Below are 24,146 nucleotides of genomic sequence, written 5' to 3'. Positions count from 1 at the left end.
ATAACTTACTTTATAATTTTAACCGTTAAAAGTAGGCATACATGTACATTATTGTGATTATGCAACAAAATAGTAAAAGTATGGAAAATGTTGAAAAATGTGAAAATACATTAATCAAAATATTAGGAATAAGTATTTCTGGATTCTGGGATTATGACAATTTGTATTCTTATCTTTTTTATTTTAATTTTTTGAAAATTAACTTTCACAAATACTAGTATTTGTGATAACATTATCAATAAATAGCAAATCTTTTTCCTTCTGATTGGTTGTTTAGCATCTATTTGTTTCCTAAGTTATGTAGTTAATTCCAACAATATTTTTGTGGATCTACCATGTGTCACAAGTGCACAATCATTCTGATCACAATTATGAAAATCTAATATTTTCATTTCTAATACATTACTTTTATAATACATTCATCTGATAGTTATTATTTCTGTTTCATTGATTAAATCATACTGGGAAAATAATTACCCTTATATGCTGTTGTCAGTATGGTTCTCTTCTTCCTCACCTAACATTGGAAAACATTTCAAAAATAAAATTACAGATTTAAGGAAAGATTTTGAAGGCAACTATAATGGAAATTTTCAAAAATATAGTAAAAAGAAGAAAAGTATAATAAAGGCTGTGAATGCATCAGCAGCTTCAACAAGTAATTATCAACAAATAACTGTTTTATTTCATTTTTATCCACAGTTATGTTACTCATAGAGAATTATTTTTGGGAAAACTCAGATTTTTATCCATACATCCAAGAATAATTAATCAAAGATGTATTTCTTAAGAAAGGCATCCTTTTAATAGGAGAGCCCTAATGTTTACTACCTGTTTGTAGATGAGAACAATCTAATAATACCATCAACTACACAGTCAAATTTAAAGTTTTCTAATTTTTTAATAGTTTTAAGTGGTTGATTCATTTGAGGAAATATCCAAGTTTGTTACTACATTATGGTTTTATTTCCTTAAAGCATCTTATAATGAATAGATCTCCTTCAATTCTTTTTTCATTATCTTGAAGAACATAATAAATGCATTTTTGGAGTAGAATAAAGTCCAACATTCTATTACTTTGTGTCAAGCCACTGAAATTGCTTATTATATTTCCATTTACTTTACATTTTTTAAAAAAGTTCGACTTATGTTTTAAACATAGAAAGTATATGTGCAGATTTGCTGCATGGGAATATTGCATGATGCTGAGGTTTGCAGTACAAATCCCATCACCAAGATAGTTAGCATACTACCTGATGGGTAATTTTTTAACCTACCCCTTCCCTTCACCCTCTGGTAGTTTCTATTGTTTCTATATTTATGTATACATACATGTTTGTTCAATGCCTAGCTCCCATTTACAAGTGAGACTATGAAATATTGGCTTGTTCTGTTTTTGTGTTAATTTACTTAGGATAATGGCCTACAACTCCTTTCATGTTGCTGCAAAGGATATTATTTTATTCTTTTTGATGGCTTCATAGTATCCCATGGTATGTATGTATCACAGTTCCTTTATCCAACCTACTATTGATAGGTACCTGGAGTGATTCCAAATGTCTGCAATTGTGAATAATGCAGCAATGAACATATGAGTGCATGTCTTTTTGGTAGAATAACATATTTTCTTTTGGATGTGTCTACAGTAATGGGATGGTTCGGTCAAATGGTAGTTCTGTCTTAATTTTTTTGAAAAAAGTCCAGACTTCTTTCCACAGTGGCTGGACTAATTTACATTCCAAACAACAGTGTATAAGCATTCCCTTTTCTCTGCAGCCTCACTAGCAACTGCTGTTTTTTGACTATTTAGTAATAGCCTTTCTGACTGGTATGAGATAGTATCTCACTGTGGTTTTGATTTGAATTTCTCTGATGACTGGTGATGCTGAGCATTTTTTGTATGTTTCTTGCCCAATTTATGTTCTCTTTTGAAAAGTTTTGCGCATTTTATTAATAAGGTTGTTTGTTTTTTGCTTGTTGATTTGTTTAAGTTTCCTATAGATTCTGGATATTAGGTCTTTGTCAGCTGCATAGTTTGCAAGTATCTTCTTTCTTCCATTCTGTAGGTTGTCTATGTGCTCTGTTGATATTTTCTTTTACTTTGCAGACACTCTGTAGTTTAATTAGATCCCAGTTGTCTTTTTTTGACTTTAATGTCATAATCTTATAATGCAATAACTACAGAATAGAAACATACTATATTCAGAATTTAGTAAGATAAAATATGTTTTATAAACTACTTTCTTAGATTTACTCTCATATATCATAAGTGTTTTCAACATAAACATACATGAAAAGAAAACATTTAACAAAGTTATGGTATCTGAATGATGAATATCTTTTATTTCATAAGGGAAATAGCTGTGGTCACTAAGTAAACAATATATTATAGTTATGGTATATACACTAGCGTTAATAAAAATGGTCTGATCATTTCTTCAACTCTAATTGGAGAAAAATCATGGCAACATGGTCTCATTTCTTGTTTGCTACTGAAAGCAAAATAACTGTGTTTTGATTAATAATTATCTCTAAAATTTTAAGTGTATACAAATGAGGTGAAACACAGTGGGATAGAGATGCACAGCATGTCTAATTGAGAAAACTGCATGATCAACAATATTGTGTTATACCAAGAGACAGACGAAAATCAATTTAGCAGAAAATTGGCCTATGACTGATTAACAAAACAAAGATAAATAAGACTAAAATATTAGCTGACAATATTTCATATAACAGCAGAAACATAAAATGTTCATGTTTCTAAGTCTGAAAAGTACAAAAAGATGATGAAAATAGAAGTAATAGTAGTAATAAATTGTCAAAGCATCATAGTAAAATTATGAATTTTCTAATTCAAGGGCGAAAACCCATCAGAAGAAATAAAAATGTGTGGGTCTTTAGTGGAAAATGCTTTTCAAAAATGTTTCATGATACCAGCTCAGGTCATGACTCTTAGCTTATCTTGTTTAGTCTGTCAAAAACTGGTGACTAAGAATCTAAGTGCTGACAAATGTAGAAAAAAAAAAGAAAGTGCTTATTTTGTTTGATTTGATTTGATTTGATTTTGAGATGGAGTTTCACTCTTGTTGCCCAGGCTGGAGTGCAATGGTGCGATCTCAGCTCACTAAAACCTCCCCCTCCTGGCTTCAGGAGATTCTTCTGCCTCAGCCTCCCCAGTGGCTGGGATTACAGGCATGCGCCACTAGGCCCAGCTAATTTTGTATTGTTAGTAGAGACAGGCTTTCACCATGTTGGTCAGGCTTGTCTCAAATTCCTGACCTCAGGTGATCCACCGGCCTCGGCCTTCCAAAGTGCTGGGACAGGCATGAGCTCCCACACCTGGCCGAAAGTGCTTTTCACTTACACCCTAACTGAGAACCTGTTTTTTAGTTGTTGGTGTTTAGGTTTTAGGTGCATTTAAACATATATATTTTAGGCCGGGCGCGGTGGCTCACGCTTGTAATCCCAGCACTTTGGGAGGCCGAGGCGGGCGGATCACGAGGTCAGGAGATCGAGACCAGGGTGAAACCCCGTCTCTACTAAAACTACAAAAAATTAGCCGGGCGTGGTGGTGGGCGCCTGTAGTCCCAGCTACTCGGAGAGGCTGAGACGGGAGAATGGCGTGAACCCGGGAGGCGGAGCTTGCAGTGAGCCGAGACTGCGCCACTGCACTCCAGCCTGGGCGACAGAGCGAGACTCCGTCTCAAAAAAAAATAAAAAAAAAAAAAAAATAATAATAAACATATATATTTTAAATGATAGTAGATAAATCAGTATACATAATGTGCAATACTCATTAATCAGTTGTAATCAGGACATCTGATGTAGTTTATGGTTTAAAACCAGAATTTCTTTGATACAAAAAAAAGCACTCAAATTTCGACATAATGGAGGATGGTTTATTTTATAGCTAAGGAAGTTGATATTTGAAGAGAATAACCTGCTTATACAAATAACTATATATGACCCAGAGAGTTTGCCACAGATCATACTCATGCTTTTTGATCAAGAACAAGACTGTTCAAAAAACATTATGCTAGGCTTCATTACATCCTGTGTTTTAGTGTTTGTCTTATTTTAGGTTTTGATTTTAACCAGCAGAATTTAATTTTATCACTTTGTATCACACATATACACATTCCTTCTGGGAACTTTGAACATGAGATTAAGCCACCTTGGCTTGGCTCTGGTCCTACCTGGTTCCCTCTGCTGCTGGTGGCCTATGCCAAGGTCTTCACCTTCAACATTATTTGTTACTCTGTAACTCTTCCTCCTTCTTCCTTTGGCTCCAGTGACATGTTCCCTGCATTTTCCTAATTCATCCTCACTCATGCATATTTTTCTTGGTTATATCCTATTTCTTTTCTCTATTTTTAAAACTAAAAGTGATCAAATCCTCTTTTATATCGACATGTACTGATGATGCCTAATTTTTCCCACCTCAAACCTCACCTTTCCTCCAACCTTAGAAATAGCGCTGTCATTTACCAGGTTGTACAACATCTTGAAATCTACCTTGACTCCTTAATTTTCTCCAGCCCATTTTCATTTGTCAAATATAGAATTTTATTTTTGAAGCACATCCATTTTGACAGATTTCTTCATTGATGTTATAATATATTCTCTTTTTCTCCTAACTTTCTAATTGCTCATTTTTAATCTTCCAGCAAAGATCCATTTCTCTTTTGTCTCTATATTATTTTGTGCTTCTAGAAGTGCTGTTATTTTGTCATTCAAATAATTGTTTCTGATAATTCCTGAATCTATACCTCCAAGCCAAAACACTGGTCACATAAAATTTGTGTAGCCGGTCTCATTTCTGGAATGTCTACTTGAATATTTCATATATATCTAATAATGATACAATATGTAAAATTATTGAGTGCTTATTATGTACCTGGCCCTAATCTGAATGTTTCACTCTATTTTTTCTTTGAACAATCACAGTAACCCTATGCTTTTGTTTCTATTGATATCTGTACTTGATTATGGAAAGCTTAAATAACACACCCAAAATTCACGGTAAATGACAGCACTGGATTGTTAAACCCACACAATCTAGTCCCACAGAGAACACCTACACAGCAGGCCCACTTAAATATGCAGAAAATGCAATTCATTATTTCCCTTTTCTCAATCTACTTTGTCTCAATAACTCAAGAACTACTAAAGATAGTAAGACTATCTTTATAGTGAATTTAGCTACAAAAGCTGGGGCATATTCTACTCCACCCTACTCTCCTATACAGCCTCTCGATCCTACACATATCTACTAAATCATGATGTATTGTCAATTCTAAAGCCTACTTATCATTTAAATTTGTTCACTTTTCTCTATCTCCTTTGCTTATCGAAACTCAGATAACTATCACCTTTCAAAACATTCACAGATTCTCAAAACATCCACAGCTTCTCAAAGCATCCCATTGCCATCAAGGTAGGCTACCTCTTATTTCTTTTCTACACTGTAGCCTACACAATTTTAATAAAATATCCCCATGTCTTCTTGAGCTTTAAATACTTCAATTGATGTGTCTTTTAGTTAAATTACAAAAGTAATAAATGTAACTTATAAGGTCCTTATGATCTGGCTCATTCTTCCTGAAGCACTTGATCCTCTCATTTAGTTTGGTTAATATTTACTGGTATACAAATCTGTTTGGAAGTTGCTGTCATCAGGTGATGTCCTTAACCCTCTCCCTACCACCCAAATCATGGGTAGGTAGCCAAACTTTGCTCTTCTAGCACCTCATAATCTCCTCTACACTTATCCTGCTTGGCCAAAAGTGATAGTTTATTTTCTATGACTCTCACTGGAATTCAAGCTCAATGTGGGAAGGGCAGTGTCAGTTTTGTTCACCACTGAATAAAAATCTCTGCCAATTTTTACTGTGTTCTAGGCACTCATTAAATATTGCTTGAGTGAATGAATTAATACATTATTAAATTATATGCATTTGTATCCTAATTTTTTATATATCATTACTTTCAATTAAAACTTTAAGTTATTACACATATGCAACTAACTAATATGTTTCCCTAGTGCTGATATTTTACAAACTCAAATTATTGTCCTTTCTAGATATAGCTTTTAATTTAAGACCTAATGGTTTAGGAATGGTGTACATTTGTATTGAATGTCTTCCTCAATACAAGTTTGCTTTGTATATACTAAAAAAAAGTCTTAAGTGAGATCACTTAATGTAGGCATTTAAATATTGCACTGTAGATGGCATGTTAAATAATCATCCAATGAGTGAATGTTGCTTGTCTTTTATTTTGCACCTCTTCTGTGAGCTGTTTATGAAATCCAACAGAGAGAGGGTTTAGTGACTGTACATCACTAACTTTCCACACAGCCTTGTCAGTTCAATTTTTCATCTTTCTACTTTCATCTTCTTTCATCTCAGTAAAATTGCTATGGGCTACTGATCTTGAATCAAATTTATCTGAAATTCAAATATAATGAAAATGGGAACTGATGAATGGAAACTAGTCATAGCCATCACTTTAGATCTTAGACAAATAAATTCAAGTTATAGAACATCAACACTTGTGCCTGTGGTAATAGGATCAACAAGATAAATTAATACAGTAGTGAATTACAACTAATTAGTGTCCATATAGTACTATTTGAATACAGTAATTGTTTAAATATCCAATGATTTAAGTTGTTTCTGTCATTCAATGTCCTATTTTAGCTACTGAAGATTTTAGGTAAATGTCATTGACTCATTTTCTCTATTTGTTATGGAACCAGAATATAAGGTACATGTCAGAAAATGGGAATTTATTTGTGGTCATCAAAGTAAGACTCATGTAATTTATTGTATGTTTTTCTCCCTCTTGGTGCATAGAAAATATGTGTAGTTCTGAGTAAGAATAAAAAAAATAAACAGGAAGAAAGATCAAAACTTCTCATTCTTTCCTTGGGTCCTAGTCAAGGTTAATTCTGAGAGAAACTCCTAAAGGCTGTTGTCAAAGAAGATAATTGAAAAACAACAAAAACAAAAACAAACCAACAAAAAACTGCCAATATTTTCAATTAAGATAATGGGCTTCTTGTTTGAACCAGTTGGTATATGGTTGCTTTAATAGATGGTTTTGTGTCAAATAGATCTGGTGTTTCTTTGGATTAGAACAAATTCATATACACATATCATCATTGTATTAGGGTTCTCCTGAGAGACAGAACCACTAAGACAGAGAGAGAGATAGAGACAGAGAGAGAGAGAGAGAGAGAAAAGAGAGAGAGGAGAGGCGATTTATTAAAATAATTGATTCACAATTATTGAGAAATTATTGCATTCTTTGTTAATATGACTAATATTTGCTGAGCATTAAAGATACAGTTTGGTGGGACTTTAAACCTTATTTCTTTGATATTCCAATTTGCATCTGTACTGGCAAAGTTTATTCACATCAGGCTCTAATTCCAATCTCCCATATATCATCACTATTTCTGTTAAAACATGCCATTACTGATCCTTTAGTAGGCCGGAGGCTCTAATGAACCTATGTGCAAATATATGGAAAAGACATTATTAAAGTGGTTTTTCAGAAGCTTTCTACTATCTTTTCAAACATAGCATTCCCGAACTCATATCACTCTGGAACTAAGGACATGTACCTGTATATGCCAATGATTGTGTAAATAATATTTTTTGTTATTGCTTAAATAACCACTCACTTATTTACTCCAGTTAATTGAGGACAAAGAAAACCCTAGTTTTTCAGGCCAGGTGTGGTAGCTCGTGCCTGTAATCCCAGCACTTTGGGAGGCCGAGGCGGACGGATCATGAGGTCAGGAGACTGAAGCCATCTTGGCTAACAAGGTGAAACCTCGTCTCTACTAAAAATACAAAAAAATTAGCTGGGCGTGGTGGCGCGGGCCTATAGTCCCAGCTACTTGGGAGGCTGAGGCAGGAGAATGGTGTGAAGCCGGCAGTCGGAGCTTGCAGTGAGCCGAGATTGCACCACTGCACTCCAGCCTGAGCAACAGAGTGAGACTCTGTCTCAAAAAAAAAAAAAAAAGAAAATAAAAGAAAACCCTAGCTTTTCTCTTGGATCAAATCTGAAATGTAGTAAGTTAAGTAATACATTAAAAAGTAAAATATAATTTATGTATGTTACATAAACAAGTAAGCCATTTTAATTATGTTTTTCAATCACATATTTATCATTCTCTGGAGCATTTAAAAGTTTTATTTTCTCAAATATATACTTATTATTAGCTTAATAATAAGTTTTCATTGTAGATGTTTAGATTTTGGTCACTTATGACCTTTGCAAAAGATGTTTAAAACCTTAAGAATTTTTGGAATATGTTTAAAAAAAATAAGTTAAAGATAATTTATTTCTTGTTAATAAATAATCAAATGAATTATTCAAGAAAATTTACTCATTTTATAAAGGCAAATATTTTAGGATCTTTTTATTTCTCTATTTGAAATGGTATCTTCAGCAAGAGAATTCAAAATGCCTAGAAAGCAAAGATTGTTTGTTAATTTACTCCAAAATTAAGATGTTAGCTTCATATTTTCCGATAAATTAGTAGCATTTTAAATTGACTTTGCTTACCAAACATTTTATAATAATTTTACTGTAAATTAGTCTTCATTTCTATAGAAAGTAACAAAGCATTACACAGATATTTGAACTCCATCAGTGTAATTTTGTGCCACTTAACACTTAAAAATTGTGATTTATTTCAATATATACAAAAGTAACTAGATTGAACTAATTTTCAGATTTTATAACAACTTTAAAATGCATTGCATTTACTTTATGAATTTGTGATTTTGGTGGATCTCAAATAGTTAAGGAACCTGACAATCAGACATATTTTTAGGGTAAAGTGCTCCTTTGTATGATATGTATATGTGAATAACTGGTTTATTGATCCATATCACAGCTCAGATAGATTAAAGGCAGATAAACAGGTCTGCTGCTTATGCATACTCCATCAGAGAACAAAATACTAGTTCCTTTTTACTGTAGACTCATTTGAACCCTGTAATTTATTTTCTTGGAGGCGCTATCTTCTCTTACTTTCAAAGAAGATCATTATGTAATAGGGCATAAAAATATTTAGTACAAACAATGCTTACAAATGTTGACTTTCTTTCTACTTCTCAATTTTGTTTACAGTTTGATAAGATTTACTAAAACAGTGGTACACGGTAATAGTAGTACCAGTTTATTAAAGTCTTGATAAACTGTAGCAGAAGTATGTAACTCTAATTCTTAGGTAGTCTCCTTCATAATATAAGGGTATTTATTATCTTTTCACCTATAACTTTGGGTCATCATGGTCAATGTTGGGGCAGCAAGAAAAGTTCAATTTAACATATCTCTACTTTCATTGTGCTTTTTAATGGTTTCTTTTATGTCAGTTACTATACAGTCTAAGCTGCTGTAGCTAAAAAAGAAAAGATCCATAGTTTAAACAAGATAGAATTTGATTTTTCTATTATGTTAATTAGGTGGACTAGAGATCTAGGCTAATTTTATCTTTTTACTCTATAATCTTGAAGCATGTAACTTCCATTGTAAATTCTAAGATGCTTTCTTCACTGCCAACCATGATGTTCACACTCTAGCCCTGCATAAGGAGAAAATGGGCCAATGAATGACCTGTTTTTAAGAGCATATCCAGAGGTAACATATTTTACTTATCTGGCAATATTATATTGGCCAAAACGTAGCCAAATGACCACATCTAGCTTCCAAAATTTCGAGGCAATGTAGTGGGATATCTGGGTAATAATGTGCTCAGCTAAAATTTGAGCATTGCATTATTAAAGAAATAATAATAAATAAAAAATTTTGAATATTTTGGGACAATAAGTAGTTTCTATCATTTCTATTAGTGGAACATATCTGAATAAGTAGTGCTTGACCCAACTGTCTAAAGGCAAATTATGATGACTGAGAAAGTGTCCATATGTTTAATATTAAGAACTTTACATTAGTAAATCTAAAATCTGGAAATGACATACTATGTTACTATAGTTTCTAACCACGTAAAACTGATGCTCCAGTTACAAGGGCCACATCTGTGTACTTAGAACAAGCCATCATGTTTTTATGCTACATTGTGCTTGCATGTTGTGCCCTTTTCCTTGCACTGTCATTTTCATCAAACTTCTGTTTCAAGATCCAGCTCAAAAGTTCAAGATCCAGCTCAAAAGTATTCTACTCATTGAAGTCTTCCTAATTTCATCAGGTCAGAGTGATTTGCACACTACTGGGGTCCTATAGAATTATATGCATGTTTTCATGATAGCATTTATGTACATTAATTATATGTGGACATGTTTCACAAATTCAAAGAATCAATGCTTACAGAATTGTGGTTAGTCTTATTAAGTTAAAGAATAATAAATCTACCTACTAAGCACAAAATAAACCCATGTGTTTCTGACTCCAAAACTAAATTTCCTTTCCACTGATTTCTACAATCTTCCAGAATGGAGAATTTCCACATTTCTCTATTCCTACTATGAATAGCCAGCAATAACTTGATGTGTGAGAGATTTAGTTCCGACATTAGAAAGCATAACATTTCTTTTACTAAGAGCTATGACATAATAAAATACATTATTAATTGCAGAAGTCAATTCTAGAACATTAGATCATGGTAAGTAAATATGTCTCAGTCTCAATTTTTGTGATTTGTCTTGATTTGTCTCTATAGATATTAAATATTTACTTAAGTAACAAATACTGTTTAATTAACACAGATTTGCATATTCAGTTTATTTAATATTTGTTATGTTCTTGGAACTGTGCTAGCCCTAAAGATTTAGTTGTTAAGGAGATGACCTAAGTTGTAGCAAATCTGAAGCTTGTGTTCAGAGAGTAACTGATAGTGCAGGTGTGAAGAAGGAGATAAATGGACATTACACTAGCAACCACAGGGATAAGGAACTTTTCAATAATATTAATGCTATTGAAAACAATAAAATAAACATAGACTGATGGAGTAGAAAGACTGGAGAAAATATTCACATTTCTTTGCCAGGGAAATCCTCTCTAAAGAAGTGACATTGAAGTAATATTAGTGTTTTGAATGAAACTCTTTGAGAGTTTCTTCATCAACTTAGGTGGTTAGTACTGAAGCCACCAGAGGCCCAGAGAAAGGGCAGCTTTGTGGCCAAGGCTGCTCTGAAGGGATGCATGCAAGAAGATCCACTTGCATGGGTCCCTTCAGGACAGCCTTGTCCACAAGGTAAAAGCATGCCTTTATAGTACTTACAGACCCTAAGGGGTAACCAGTATACCTAAAGGCCACACACATAGATGTCCGGAAGTGCAGCTGGAGAGAGAGAAGAGATCACAGCAACTAACCATATATATTAGGGCATAGGGTTTGGGTCACTTTAGGTTCATGGGCAAATGCCTGAATGGTTCCTTTAAAGGGAGTAGTGGGAAAGTGGAGAGCTTAGTCTTCTGGGCAGGAGAGATGTTTCCTCATTCTTATCTCTGGCCACTGGCTTGAGCCATTTGGTTGTGAGGTGGAACTGAAAAATATGTTAAGGGGTGATTAAACCCTACCACTGTTAAGAGAAAGCTAAACATCTTCCTAAGAACTGGAACAAGATAAGGATGCTGTACTAGTCTGCTTTCATGCTGCTGATAAAGCCATACCTGAGACTGGGCAATTTACAAAAGAATGAGGGTTAATGGATTTACAGTTCCATGTGGCTGGGAAAGCCTCACAATCATGGCAGAAGGCAAGGAGGAGCAAGTCATGTCTTCCATGGATGGCAGCAGACAAAAAGAGAGCTTCTGCAGGGAAACTCCCCTTTTTAAAACCATCAGATCTCATGAGACTTATTCACTATCACAAGAACAGCACAGGAAAGACCTGACCCCATGATTAATTACCTCCCACTGGGTCCCTCTCAAAACACATGGGAATTCAAGATGACATTTGGGTGGGGACACAGCCAAACTAAATCAGATGCCCACTCTCGTCACTCTTATTCAACATAGTACTGGAAGTACTAGTCAGAGCAATTCAACAGGAGAAAGAAATAAAAGGCATCCAAATTGAAAACAAGGAAGTCAAATTATCTCTGTTCACTGATAACATTATCTTATACCTAGAAAACCCTAAAGACTTCTCCAAAAGACTCCTAGACTTCATAAATAACATCAATAAAGTTTCAGCATACCAAATCAATGTACAAAAAACAGTAGCATGTCTATATGCCAATAATGTTCAAGCTAAGAACCAAGTCAAGAGCTCAGTCTCACTTAAAGTGGCCACACACACACACACACAAATAAAATATCTATAGTTTCTAACCACGTAAAACTGATGCTCCAGTTACAAGGGACACATCTGTGTACTTAGAACAAGCCATCATGTTTTTATGCTACATTGTGCTTGCATGTTGTACCTTTTCCTTACACTGTCATTTTCATCAAACTTCTGTTAAATTTTTACTCAAAGTTCAAGATCCAGGTCAAAAGTATTCTACTTATTGAGAAGAACCAAGGAGGTGAAATAGCTCTACAAAGAGAACTACAAAACACTGCTGAAAGAAATCTTAGATGACACAAACAAATGAAAAAACATCCCATGATAATGGATTGGAAGAATCATTATTGTTAAAATAACCATACTGCTCAAACCAATTTACAGATTCAATGCTATTTCTATTAAATTACCAGTGTCATCTTTTACAGAATTAAAAAAAATTAAAATTCATGTGGAACAAAAAAAGAGCCCAAATAGCCAAAGCAATTTTAGGCAAAGAGAACTGAGCTGGAGGCATCAAATAATCTGACTTCAAATTATTAAACAAGGCTATTATAACCAAAACAGCATGATACTGGTACAGAAATAGACAATAGATAAATGCAACAGAATAGATAACCCAGAAATAAAGCTACATACCTGGAATCAATTCATCTTTGACAAAGTCAACAAAAAACAACAAAGAAAGGACAATAAATGGTACTTGCAAAATTGGATAGAAATATGCAGAAGAATAAAACTGGACCACTATCTCTTATCATATAAATATTATAAAACTCAAGATAGATTAAAGACTTAAATATAAGACCTGAACCTATGAAAATCCTAAAAGAAAACTTAGGAAATGCTATTCTGGACAGTGGTGCAGACAAATAATTTATGACTAAGAGCTCAAAAGCAAATGCAACAAAACCGAATATAGAAAAATTGGACTTAATTAAACTAAGAAGCTTCTGCACAGCAAAAGCTGTTTTTTTTTTTATTCTGTAGGTTATCTGTTTACACTGTTGATTAAACAATCAACATTATTTATTCAATAATGTAAACAGATAATCTACAGAATAATTAAAAAAAACAGTTGCAAACTATGCATATAACAATGTGTTAATATCCAATGTGGTTAGGCTTTGTGTCCCCACCCAAATCTCATCTTGAATTGTAATCCCCAGAATCCCCATAATCTCCAGGTGTCAAGGGAGAGACCAGACAGAGGCAATTGAATTATGGGGTGGTTTTCCCCATGCTATTCTTGTGATAGTGAATGAGTTCTCCTGAAAGCTGATGGTTTTACAAGGGGCTTTTCCCCTTTTCTCTCAGCAATTATTCCTGATGCCCTGTGAAAATATGCCTTGCTTTCCATTTGCCTTCTGCCATGACCATAAGTTTCCTGGGGCCTCCCAAGTCATACTGAACTGTGAGTCAATTAAACCTCTTTCCTTTATAAATTACCCATACTTGATCAGTTCTTTATAGCAGTATGGAAACAAACGAATACAATATCTAAAATAACGAAACTCAAACAACTCAACAAGAACAAATAAAATAACTACATTAAAAAGTGGACAAGGAAAATGAACAGATATTACCCAAAGATGACATACAAGAAGCCAATAAATGTGCAGAAATGCTGAAATACTCTAATAATCAGAGAAATGCAAATTAAAACCACAAATGAGATACCATCGTACCCAGTTAGAACGGCAATTACTAAACAGTCAAAAAACAACAGATGATGAGGATTTGAAGAAATGAGAATGCTTGTATACTGTTTGTGGGAATGTAAATTTATAGAAACTCTATGGAAAACAATATGGAGATTTCTCAAAGAACTAAAAATAGAACTACCATTCAACCCAGCAGTCCATATATATATATGATGTCATATATATGATAAATATATATTTTATCTATATATATATATATGATAAAACACCTGGATTTATATGTTTATTACAGTACTATTCACAGTAGCAAATTCATGGAATAAACCTAAGTAACCATCAATAGATAATGTTATAAAGAATATATACATCATGGAATACTATACAGCCATAAAAAAGAACAAAATCATGTCTTTTGCAGCAATGCAGATGGAGCTGGAGATTACTATACTAAGTGAAATAACTCAGAAACAGAAAATCGAAACCACATGTTTTCACATGGGAGCTAAACAATGGGAAAACATGAACATAAAGATGGAAATAATAAACACTGGAGACTCCAAAATGTGGGAGGATGGAAAGAAGGTGATGATTGAAAAATTACTTATTGGGTACAATGTTCACTATTTGGGTGATGGTTACACCAGAAATCCAAACTTCATCATTATACAATATATCCATATAACAAACATACACATATATCTGCTGAATCTATGGTAATTTTACAAATGGATACTGAAACAACATAAAGTTAAAGCATTCACTACCACCAGGAACTCTATGTTTCTCAAAGATATAATGATATGAAGACAAAAAATTCCAAAAAAAGTTTCTGTAATAGCAAAAGAAATCTATAAGTGTTTCACAGAGCTTTGTATATTCAAGAAACAATGGAAGTCTATTTCCCTGGAAAAGCATAAGCCAAAAAAGAACAGTTAAAGATGAAGTTAGGAAGATAAACAAGAGTCAGATTCTATTTGGCCTTGTGGAATATTGTAAAGTGATAGAAAGCCACTACATATTTTTGAAGCTAGGAAGAAATATAAGTTGTTTTACTTTATTAATAGTTGCCTTTGCTACCCTAGAAAGAAGAAAGGAAGACTATTTCGAAGTAGGGTAGGTAAGAGATGACATTGATCTAAATTAAAATTATAGTAGTAAAAATCAATATAAGTGGATGAATTACGAACAATTTTTAGTTAGAGTTAATCAGACTTATTTATGAATTGGATGTAAGGTCTGAAGTCAAGTAAGCAATTAATTATCATGCTTGGGCTAGGCCTGAGAACTGGGTAGATTATTGCATCATTTATTAAATTAAGAAATTTTCAGATGGGGCAGATATGCATGTGAGAAAATCATAATTATGTTCTGTCCCTTTATGATTACATGCCCATTGGCTATTCAAATATTATATAATGGTACAGAGCCCAGGAAAGAGGTCTGAACTGAAGATAAATACCATTTTTACATACCCACCTTGAGAAAATATAGACAAATAATACTAAAAGAGCTAGGGATTAACCTTGAGACATTCCAATAATTTCAGTCCAGCACAAAAAGCACATTTTGTGGAAAAAAAAGAGATAAAAAATCCAGAAAAGAACTAGCCACTAAAGAAGAGGAAGGAACGAAAAGAAGAATAATAAGGAAACCAAGAAAACATCCTTTTTTGTTAAGAAGGAAGGTGTAGTCAACTGTATAAAATGCTGCAGAGCAAGAAAATGCAGTAGAACAGAATCTATATCTTTAGATTTGGACAGATGCAAGTTTCTGGTGTCCTAGATTGAGTTTATTGGAGTGATGAGTAGGGAACACAGAGTAAGTTAAAAAAATGAATGAGAGGTGAGGACATAGACACAGTGCCTTACAGAGAATCTCTCAGGAGTTGTGCTACAAAAGGATAAAGAAATGAAATTAATATTAAAAGGGGCAGTTAACTTTCCTTAACCTTCTTTCTTGCTTCCTTGCTTGATATCTTTCTTCCTTTCTTATATTCTTCCTTTCTCCCTTTGCCTTCTTTCCCTTTGTTTCTTTCTCTTTCTTTTTTGGGCGGTGGGGGTGGTGGGTGAAGGGGGAGTTTAATCTTAAATAAGTTTTATTTTATATGAAGTTTAGATTTATAGAAAAATTGATGATAGTAGAGTTCCCACATGCCCAATATTCAGTTTCCCCGATTATGTATATTTGCTAAAATTAATGAAGCAATACTGATATATTATTATACTAAGGCCCATATTTTATTTTTATTCAGATTTCCTTTTCACTGAATGTCCTGATTCTGTTCTAGGATCCCATGCAGGATATTACATTCCATTTAGTTATCATTTCTCCTTAGGCTCCTATTGGCTGTAATACTGCTATTGTTCCCTGTTAATGATTGCCTTGACAGTTTTGAGGAGTACTGATCAGGTATATTTTAGATTCTCCTTTAATTGGGATTGGTCTGCTGTTTTTCTCATGATTAGACTGAGTTTATGGGTTTTTGAGAGAAAGACTACAGAGGTAAAATCTAATCCCATCACGAAATCAAGGGTGCATATCATCCACATGATTTATCATTGTAGATGATAACCTTGAGTTCCTGGTTGAGGTAGTGATTCTCAGGTTGCACTACTTTAAAGTTACTATTTTTCTCTTTCCTTTGGAAAGAATTAACTATGTGCAGCCCAGGCTCCAAAGAGTGGCAAGTAATGTTACCCTCCTCGAGAGTGCCGCTTTCATATAAATTATTTAGGATCTGTCAATATAAGATACAGTATAAAATATTTGCCTCTTTTCTTCCCCTCTATTTGTGTACATATTCAATAATTTACTTATACTTTTATGGACTCCTGCATATTTATTTTATACTTTCTATTATAATCCAACAATACTATGTATTATTTTAATTTTTTTGCTTACACTGTTCCAGACTTAGCCATTGGGAGCTCTTTCATTTGGCTCCTGTGACCTTTTGATATGCCTTCCTCATTGTGCATTTTTTGGAGCACTTTTTTCTTTCTGGCACTACAAGACACTCCAGGTTCATCTTGTATATTTCCTGCTCCATTCCTAGGATCAGCCATGTCTCCAATAAGCTCTTTGTGTTGTATTGAATGAGGAATGGTATAAGAAATCATATCTGATTGTTAAAGACTCTTGTTGCTAATGGTGTTTTCGCTTCTGAAGCCCATCAGCTGAAAGAGGAAAGAATGTGTATATACTAGCTTGTGTATATACAATATCTGTAAATATTTTCTGTACATATACATCTGTATCTCTATTATGATAAGCATGATTTATACTCATGAGATCATATCTCTATCTCTAATTCACTATTATGTGAATCATTTCTGTTTTCCTCTCTTTCTTATCTGTATACAAAGCTCTGAAATAGTGAGAAATATAGTTTTCACAGAGCAACATTCGCTTTTTTACTTACTCAATTCTAGTACATATGTATCAAAACAGAGCTAACACATATTCCTGTGAAAAACAATTTTGTCAACTAGAATACACTTATCATTTACAGTTTACTTTTCACTTAGACTTACAGTTTCAAAGCTTACTTAGGTCAGCATTTTTCCCACCACCACCTTTAGTGAGAATGTTTCATACGTTTGCAATACAGTTAGTTTTATCTGCTGTGATATTCTGCATTGATCCTAGAATCTCTCAACTTCTTAAAGGATTTTTTAATTGCAGACCTCAATTTGCGTAATGTAAAATTCTGTGTATTTGCAAAAATATAGTGACATCTGTCAATGATTATAGTATTATGCAGAATAGATTATCCACCCTAAAAAATCCCTAGTGCCACATTAATCCAATCCTTTTCTTCCCCCAATTCCTGTCAACCAGTGATCTATTTCTAATCTCTATAGATTTGCCTTTTGCAGCAGATCATATAGTCGAAATCATACAGTATGCAGCCTTTTTAGGAATATTCTACTTAGGAATATACATTTAAAATTCATTAATGATTGTGCATGCCTTGACAGCTTATTTCTGTTTATCACTAAATACCACTCTATTGTATGGATGTACCACAGTTCATCTATTCACCTACTGAAGGACATCTTGATTATTTCCAGTTTGGGAAGAATATAAATAATGTTATTGTAAACATTTGTGTGCAGGTTTTTTGTGGACCTGAGTTTTCAAATCAGTTGAGATGAAATATGTTGGAGCATGATTTTCTCAATAATATGTTAAGACTATATTTAACTGTGTAAAAAAATTGCCAAACTCTCTTTCAAAGTGGCTGTATCATATGGATTCCTATCAGGAATAAATGAGAGTTACTGTTGGTCTATATCCTTACCAGAAATTGATATTACCTGTATTTTAGATTTTAGCAAATCAAACAGATGTGTAGTGGCATCTTGTTATTTCAATTTGTGATTCTATAATGACAAATGGTGTTCAGTATATTTTCATATGCTCATTTGCTATCTTTATATCATTTTTGCTGAGATATCAGGTCATATTTTATCTATTTTTAATTAGGTTGTCTGTTTTTATTGTTAAGTTTTATGAGTTTTTGTTAAAGTTTTAGATAACAAGTTCTTACAAGTTTTGCATATATATTCTCCCATTTTTGATTTGACCTTTTATTTTCTGTAATAGGTTCTCCAGATAAAAAAATAGGATATATCTATATCTATTTAATATATCTATATTTAGATAGATAAATAGATGTAGTGAAAAGGTAACATATTATAAGAAATTACCTCATACTACAGCCTTCCCACTTTGGGGAAAACAATCTGCTTTACTTAATTTACCAATAAAAATGTTAATCTCATCCAGAAAAAATCTCACAAACACACGGAGAGTAATGTTTAATCAAATATCATGGTACCCCATGGCCTAGTCAAGTTGACACACAAAAATTAACCACTACACTTTCTTAATCATGTCATTTGTGAAGAAGAAGATTCTAATTATAACAAGAAAGATTCAGAAGGAAAGACTAGAAATCAAGAACAGTATAAAAAGAAATAATGACAAATATGTCAGTCTAAGAGAGTAGACAGCCCAGAAATACACCCACACAAATATAGTCAACTGTTCTTAAGGAAGGAACTCAAGTAATTCAGACGAGAAAGGAATATTTTCAACAGTTGTGCTACAACAATCAGACATTCACATGCAAAAAAGTGAATCAAACCACAGACTTTACACTTACAAAACATTTAAATCAAAATAGATCACTGACCTAAATGTAAAATGCAAAACTCAAAGGCTTCTAGAATAAAACAGATCAATTTTATGTAGCCTTACACTTGGTAATTTTTTTTAGATATAATACCAAAAGCATAATCCATGAAAGAAGAAAAGTGATAAGTTAGGCTTTATTAAATTTTAAAACTCCACTTCATTGAAAGAGACCTTTTACCAGCTCACTGATTTGGAAAAGAAACAAAAATTTCAAGAACTCGCTGCTATTTGAATTTTTTCTGACCTAATTCCATGCCACTTTACATACACAACTAAAGTATGCTGTCTCAAAAAAGAAAGCAAAAAAGGAAATGAAAAATGATTAAAAAAAAGATAATATAGTTGTTTGCTTGGAGGCAGAATTTGGTCACTTGCTTATTGAGAAATGGGTCTTTATACTGACATTAATTCCTTAAATGTAATCAATGAAATAATTTTATTATTTAACAGATACAAAAAAATCCCCATCTATTTCTGTAGTTAACTATTATTGGAACAAATAATGCAGTTTGTATATTTGTCTGAGAAAATATTATTTTGCATATAGTGCAGTAAAGTACCAGGAAAATGAAATGTGGAGTCTGACCATCTTTAAGTCAAAAATGCAGTACAGAGCTAATGTTTAATAGCTATATGACATTAATGTACTTAAATATGCTGAGTCCTAGCTTCCTTTTCTGTAAATTTTTGTTAGTATGCCATTGATATATTTATTTTGATCAGGGAGAAACATGTGAAGTTTGTCATTCTGTGCCTGGCTTATTTCACTTAAAATAATTACTTCCAGTTCCGTCCATGTTGTTGCAAATGACAGGATCTCATTATATTTTACAGATGAATAGTGCTTCATCGTGTATATATACTACATTTACTTTATACATTCCTCTGTTGATAGACATTTAGGTTGCTTCCAAATCTTGGTTAATATGAAGAGTGCTGCAATAATACAGGACTGCAGCTATCTCTTCGATATACTGATTTCCTTTCTTTCTTTCTTTCTTTTTTTTTTTTTTTTTTTTTTTGAGACAGAGTCTCGCTCTGTCCCCCAGGCTGGAGTGCAGTGGCATGATCTCGGCTCACTGCAAGCTCCGCCTCCCAGGTTCACGCCATTCTCTTGCGTCAGCCTCCCGAGTAGCTGGGACTACAGGCGCCCTCAACCACGCCCGGCTAATTTGTTGTATTTTTAGTAGAGACAGGGTTTCATTTTGTTAGCCAGGATGGTCTCTATGGACTGACCTCGTGATCCGCCCGCCTCGGCCCTCCCAAGGTGCTGCGATTACAGGCGTGAGCCACTGCATCCGGCCTGATTTCCTTTCTTTTGGATATATACCTAGCAGTGGGATTGCTGGATAATATGTTAGTTCTATTTTTAGTTTTGTGAGGAACTTCCAAACTCTTCTCCATAGAGGTTGTATTAACTTACATTCCCCACAGCAGTGTACAAGGGTTTCTTTTTCTCCACAACCTCACCAGCATTTGTTACTGTCTTTTAAATAAAATCCATTTTAGCTGGCATGAGATGACATCTCCTTGTAGTTCTGATTTGCATTTCTCTGATGATCAGTGATGTTGAGCACGTTTTCATAGGTCTGTCATTTGCATGTCTTCTTTTGAGAAATGTCTATTCAGATCTTTGACCTATTTTTTAATCAGATTATTACTTTTTTCCTGTTGAATCATTTATATGTTCTGGTTATTACTCCCTTGACAGATGGATAGTTTGTCAGTATTTTCTCCAATTCTGCAGGTTGTCTCTCCACTTCGTTGATTGTCTCCTTTGCTGTGCAATAGTTGTTTTTTTGTTGTTGTTGTTGTCGTTGTTTGTTTGATATAATCCCATTTGTCCATTTCTGCTTCGGTTGCCTGTGCTTTGGGATATTACTCAAGAAATCTTTGTTCAGTCCGACATCCTGGGCCATTTCCAGTAACTGTGCCCGGCTTATTTCACTTAAAATAATAACTTCCAGTGGGCAGATCTGGAAGTTATTATTTTAAGTGAAATAAGCCGGGCACAGTTACTACAATGTCTTCCTGTAATAGATTCATAGTTCGAGTCTCAGAGTTAAGTCTTTAATCAATATTTATTTTATTTTTGTATATGACAAGATATAGAAATCTAGTTTCGTTCTTCTGCATATGGATATCCAGTTTTATCAGCACCATTTATTGAGGAAATTGTACCTTTCTCAATGTATGTTCATGATACTTTTTGTGAAAATGAGTTTTCTATAGGTGTATGAATTTATTTCTGAGTTCTCTATTCATTCCATTGATCTATGTGTTGGTTTTCATGCCAGTATTATGATATTTTGTTTACTATAGCTGTATAGTATAATTTGAAGTCAGGTAGTGTGATTCCTCCAGTTTTGTTCTTTATGGCCAGGATGGCTTTATATATATATATATATATATTTGTGTGTGTGTGTGTGTGTGTGTGTGTGTGGTTCCATATAAATTTTAAGATAGCTAGATAGCTTTTTATACTTCTGTTAAAAATGTGATTGGTATTTGATAGGTATTGCATCAAATCTGTAGATTGCTTTGGGCAGTATCTTCATTTTAACAATATTGATTGTCCCTGTCAATGAACATGGCATATCTTTCCAATTTTGTGTGTGTGTCTTCTTTGATTTCTTTTATCAATGTTTTATAGTGTTCATTGTAAAGATCTTTTACTTCTTTGATTAAGTTAATTCCTAGGTATTTTATTTTATTTGTAGCTATTGTAAATGGGATTACTCTTTTGATTTCTTTTTCAGATTGTTGGCTGTTGACACATAGAAATGCTATGGATTTTTGTATGTTGATTTTGTATCCTGCAACTTTACTGAATTTGCCTATCACTTCTAATTTTCTTTTAGTGAAGTATTTAGGTTTTTCCAAATATAAGATCATATTATCTGCAACCAAGAATAATTTTACTCCTTTCTTTCCAATTCAGATGGCCTTTATTTCTTTCCTTTTTTTTTTTTTTGGTTGGTCTAGTGAGGACCTCCACTAGTATGTTGAATAACAGTGGTAAAAGGGAGCATTCTTGACTCCTTGCAGATCTTAGAGAAAAGGCTTTCAGTTTTTCTGCTTTCAGTATGATCTAGCTATGGGTCTGGCACATATGACTTTTATTGTATTGAGTGTATTGAGTTATGTTCCCTTTATAACCTGAATAATCTACTTCAAGTGTACCTCTCTTGTTCTTGTTTGGGTTCCATTATCATTGAACCTTTTTACATCTCTTCAATTTCACTCGATCTGTATCTTTATAGGTGAAGTGTGTTTTTTTGTAGGCAACAGCTCATTGGGTTCTGCCTATTTTTTTTTTCAATCCATTCAGCCACTGTATGGGTTTTGATTTGAGAGTTTAGTTCATTTACATTCAATGTTAATATTGATAAGTAAGAACTTACTTCTACCACTTTGTCATTCATTGTCTGGTTGCCTTGTGGTCTTCGCTTACTTCTTTTCTTTCTTCTTGTCTTCATTTTCATGAGGATGATTTTCTCTCGTAGTATGTTTTAATTTCTTGATTTTTATTCTTTATGTTTCTATTTTAGGTATTTTTTTATTTGAAGTTTGAAAATAAATTTTTAATAATAATAAATATTTGAAAATAATAGTAAATATTTGAAAATAATACCTAATACCCATTATTTTAAACTAACAAGTTAACATTGATTGCATAAACAATCTAACAGATAAGCAAAGAGAAAACTAGTAAAAACTGAACAGTAATTTCATCCCTCTGCTTTTAAATTTATTGTTGTTTTTACTTATATCTTATGCTGTCTATGTCTTAAAAAGTTGTTATTATTTTTGACTGGTTAATTTTTTAGTCTTTACACTCAAAAGTAGTTTACATACCAAAAGCACAGTGTTATAATATTCTGTTTTCTGTGTAATTACTATTACCAGTGAGTTTTGTGCCTTCAGATGACTTCTTATTGCTCATTATTGTCCTTTTTTTTCAGATTGTAGAACTACCTTCAGCTTTTCTTTTGGAAAGTTGTAGTGTTAATTAATTCCTCAGCTTTTGTTTATCTGGGAATATCTTTATTTCTCCTTTGTGCTTGAAGGATATTTTCACTGGATATATCATTCCAGAATAAAATTCAAAATATAAAACTCAATTGAATCTCTCTATATTATCAGTATAATTAATATTGATACATACATCATGCCATGCACATTATCAACATAAAAAAAACCTACGGATGAACTTATTGGAAAATGTGCAAGACGTGTACATTGAAAACATCAACATATTGCTTAGGAAATTTTTGTTTAAAACTACATAATTTGAGAGATATATCATACTTCTGGTTCAGAAAGTTTAATATTGTTAAGATGTCATTTCTCCCTAAATTTATCCATAGATTTAATCTCTATCAAAATCTCTCTCAAAATCTTAGCAGGCATTTGTGAAGATGGTTAAGTCTATCTCTAAAATTTATTTGGTTAAAATAGGGAATAAATGGGAGAAATGATATTGACGAACAAAAGTGTCAGACCTGATTTCAAAACTTATACAGCTAAATGTAACTGCTGTACATACCTACATAGAAGAATGAAACAGAATACAGAGTACAGAAATAGACCCACACATGTATGGTGTTTTGATTTTCAACGAAGTGGACAAAGTGAATCTTTACTCCAGAGCTTTCTAAAATATTATTGCATCCAAGCACATGTGGGAAATGGTATTACCTGTAACTTAAATAAGTAACTCAAAAACTCTGTTACCTCAGACCCTCTCTAGAGGCTTCAGGGTCTAAAGGAATATCTTGGTACATCTGTAACCTGGTACACAAATTTGTGAGTCCTGACTCATTGAACTAAATTTACTTGTAAATGACTAAATAAAGTCCTATTGGGAAAAATGTTAGCTTGAGAGCTAGGGGAAAATAAAATCACATTTTTGTACAGTTGAATTTTTTAAACATCACTATTTGTGAAATTTCAACTCAGCCCTTGTTACTATTAGTGGTATGCCCAATGCATGAACCAAATTC

The sequence above is a fragment of the Symphalangus syndactylus genome, chromosome 7 (genome assembly GCF_028878055.3).
Source record: "Symphalangus syndactylus isolate Jambi chromosome 7, NHGRI_mSymSyn1-v2.1_pri, whole genome shotgun sequence".
In the NCBI taxonomy this organism is placed as follows: Eukaryota; Metazoa; Chordata; class Mammalia; order Primates; family Hylobatidae; genus Symphalangus; species Symphalangus syndactylus.
The sequence above is the reverse complement of the archived record's forward strand: the minus strand, read 5'-3'. Positions refer to the sequence as shown.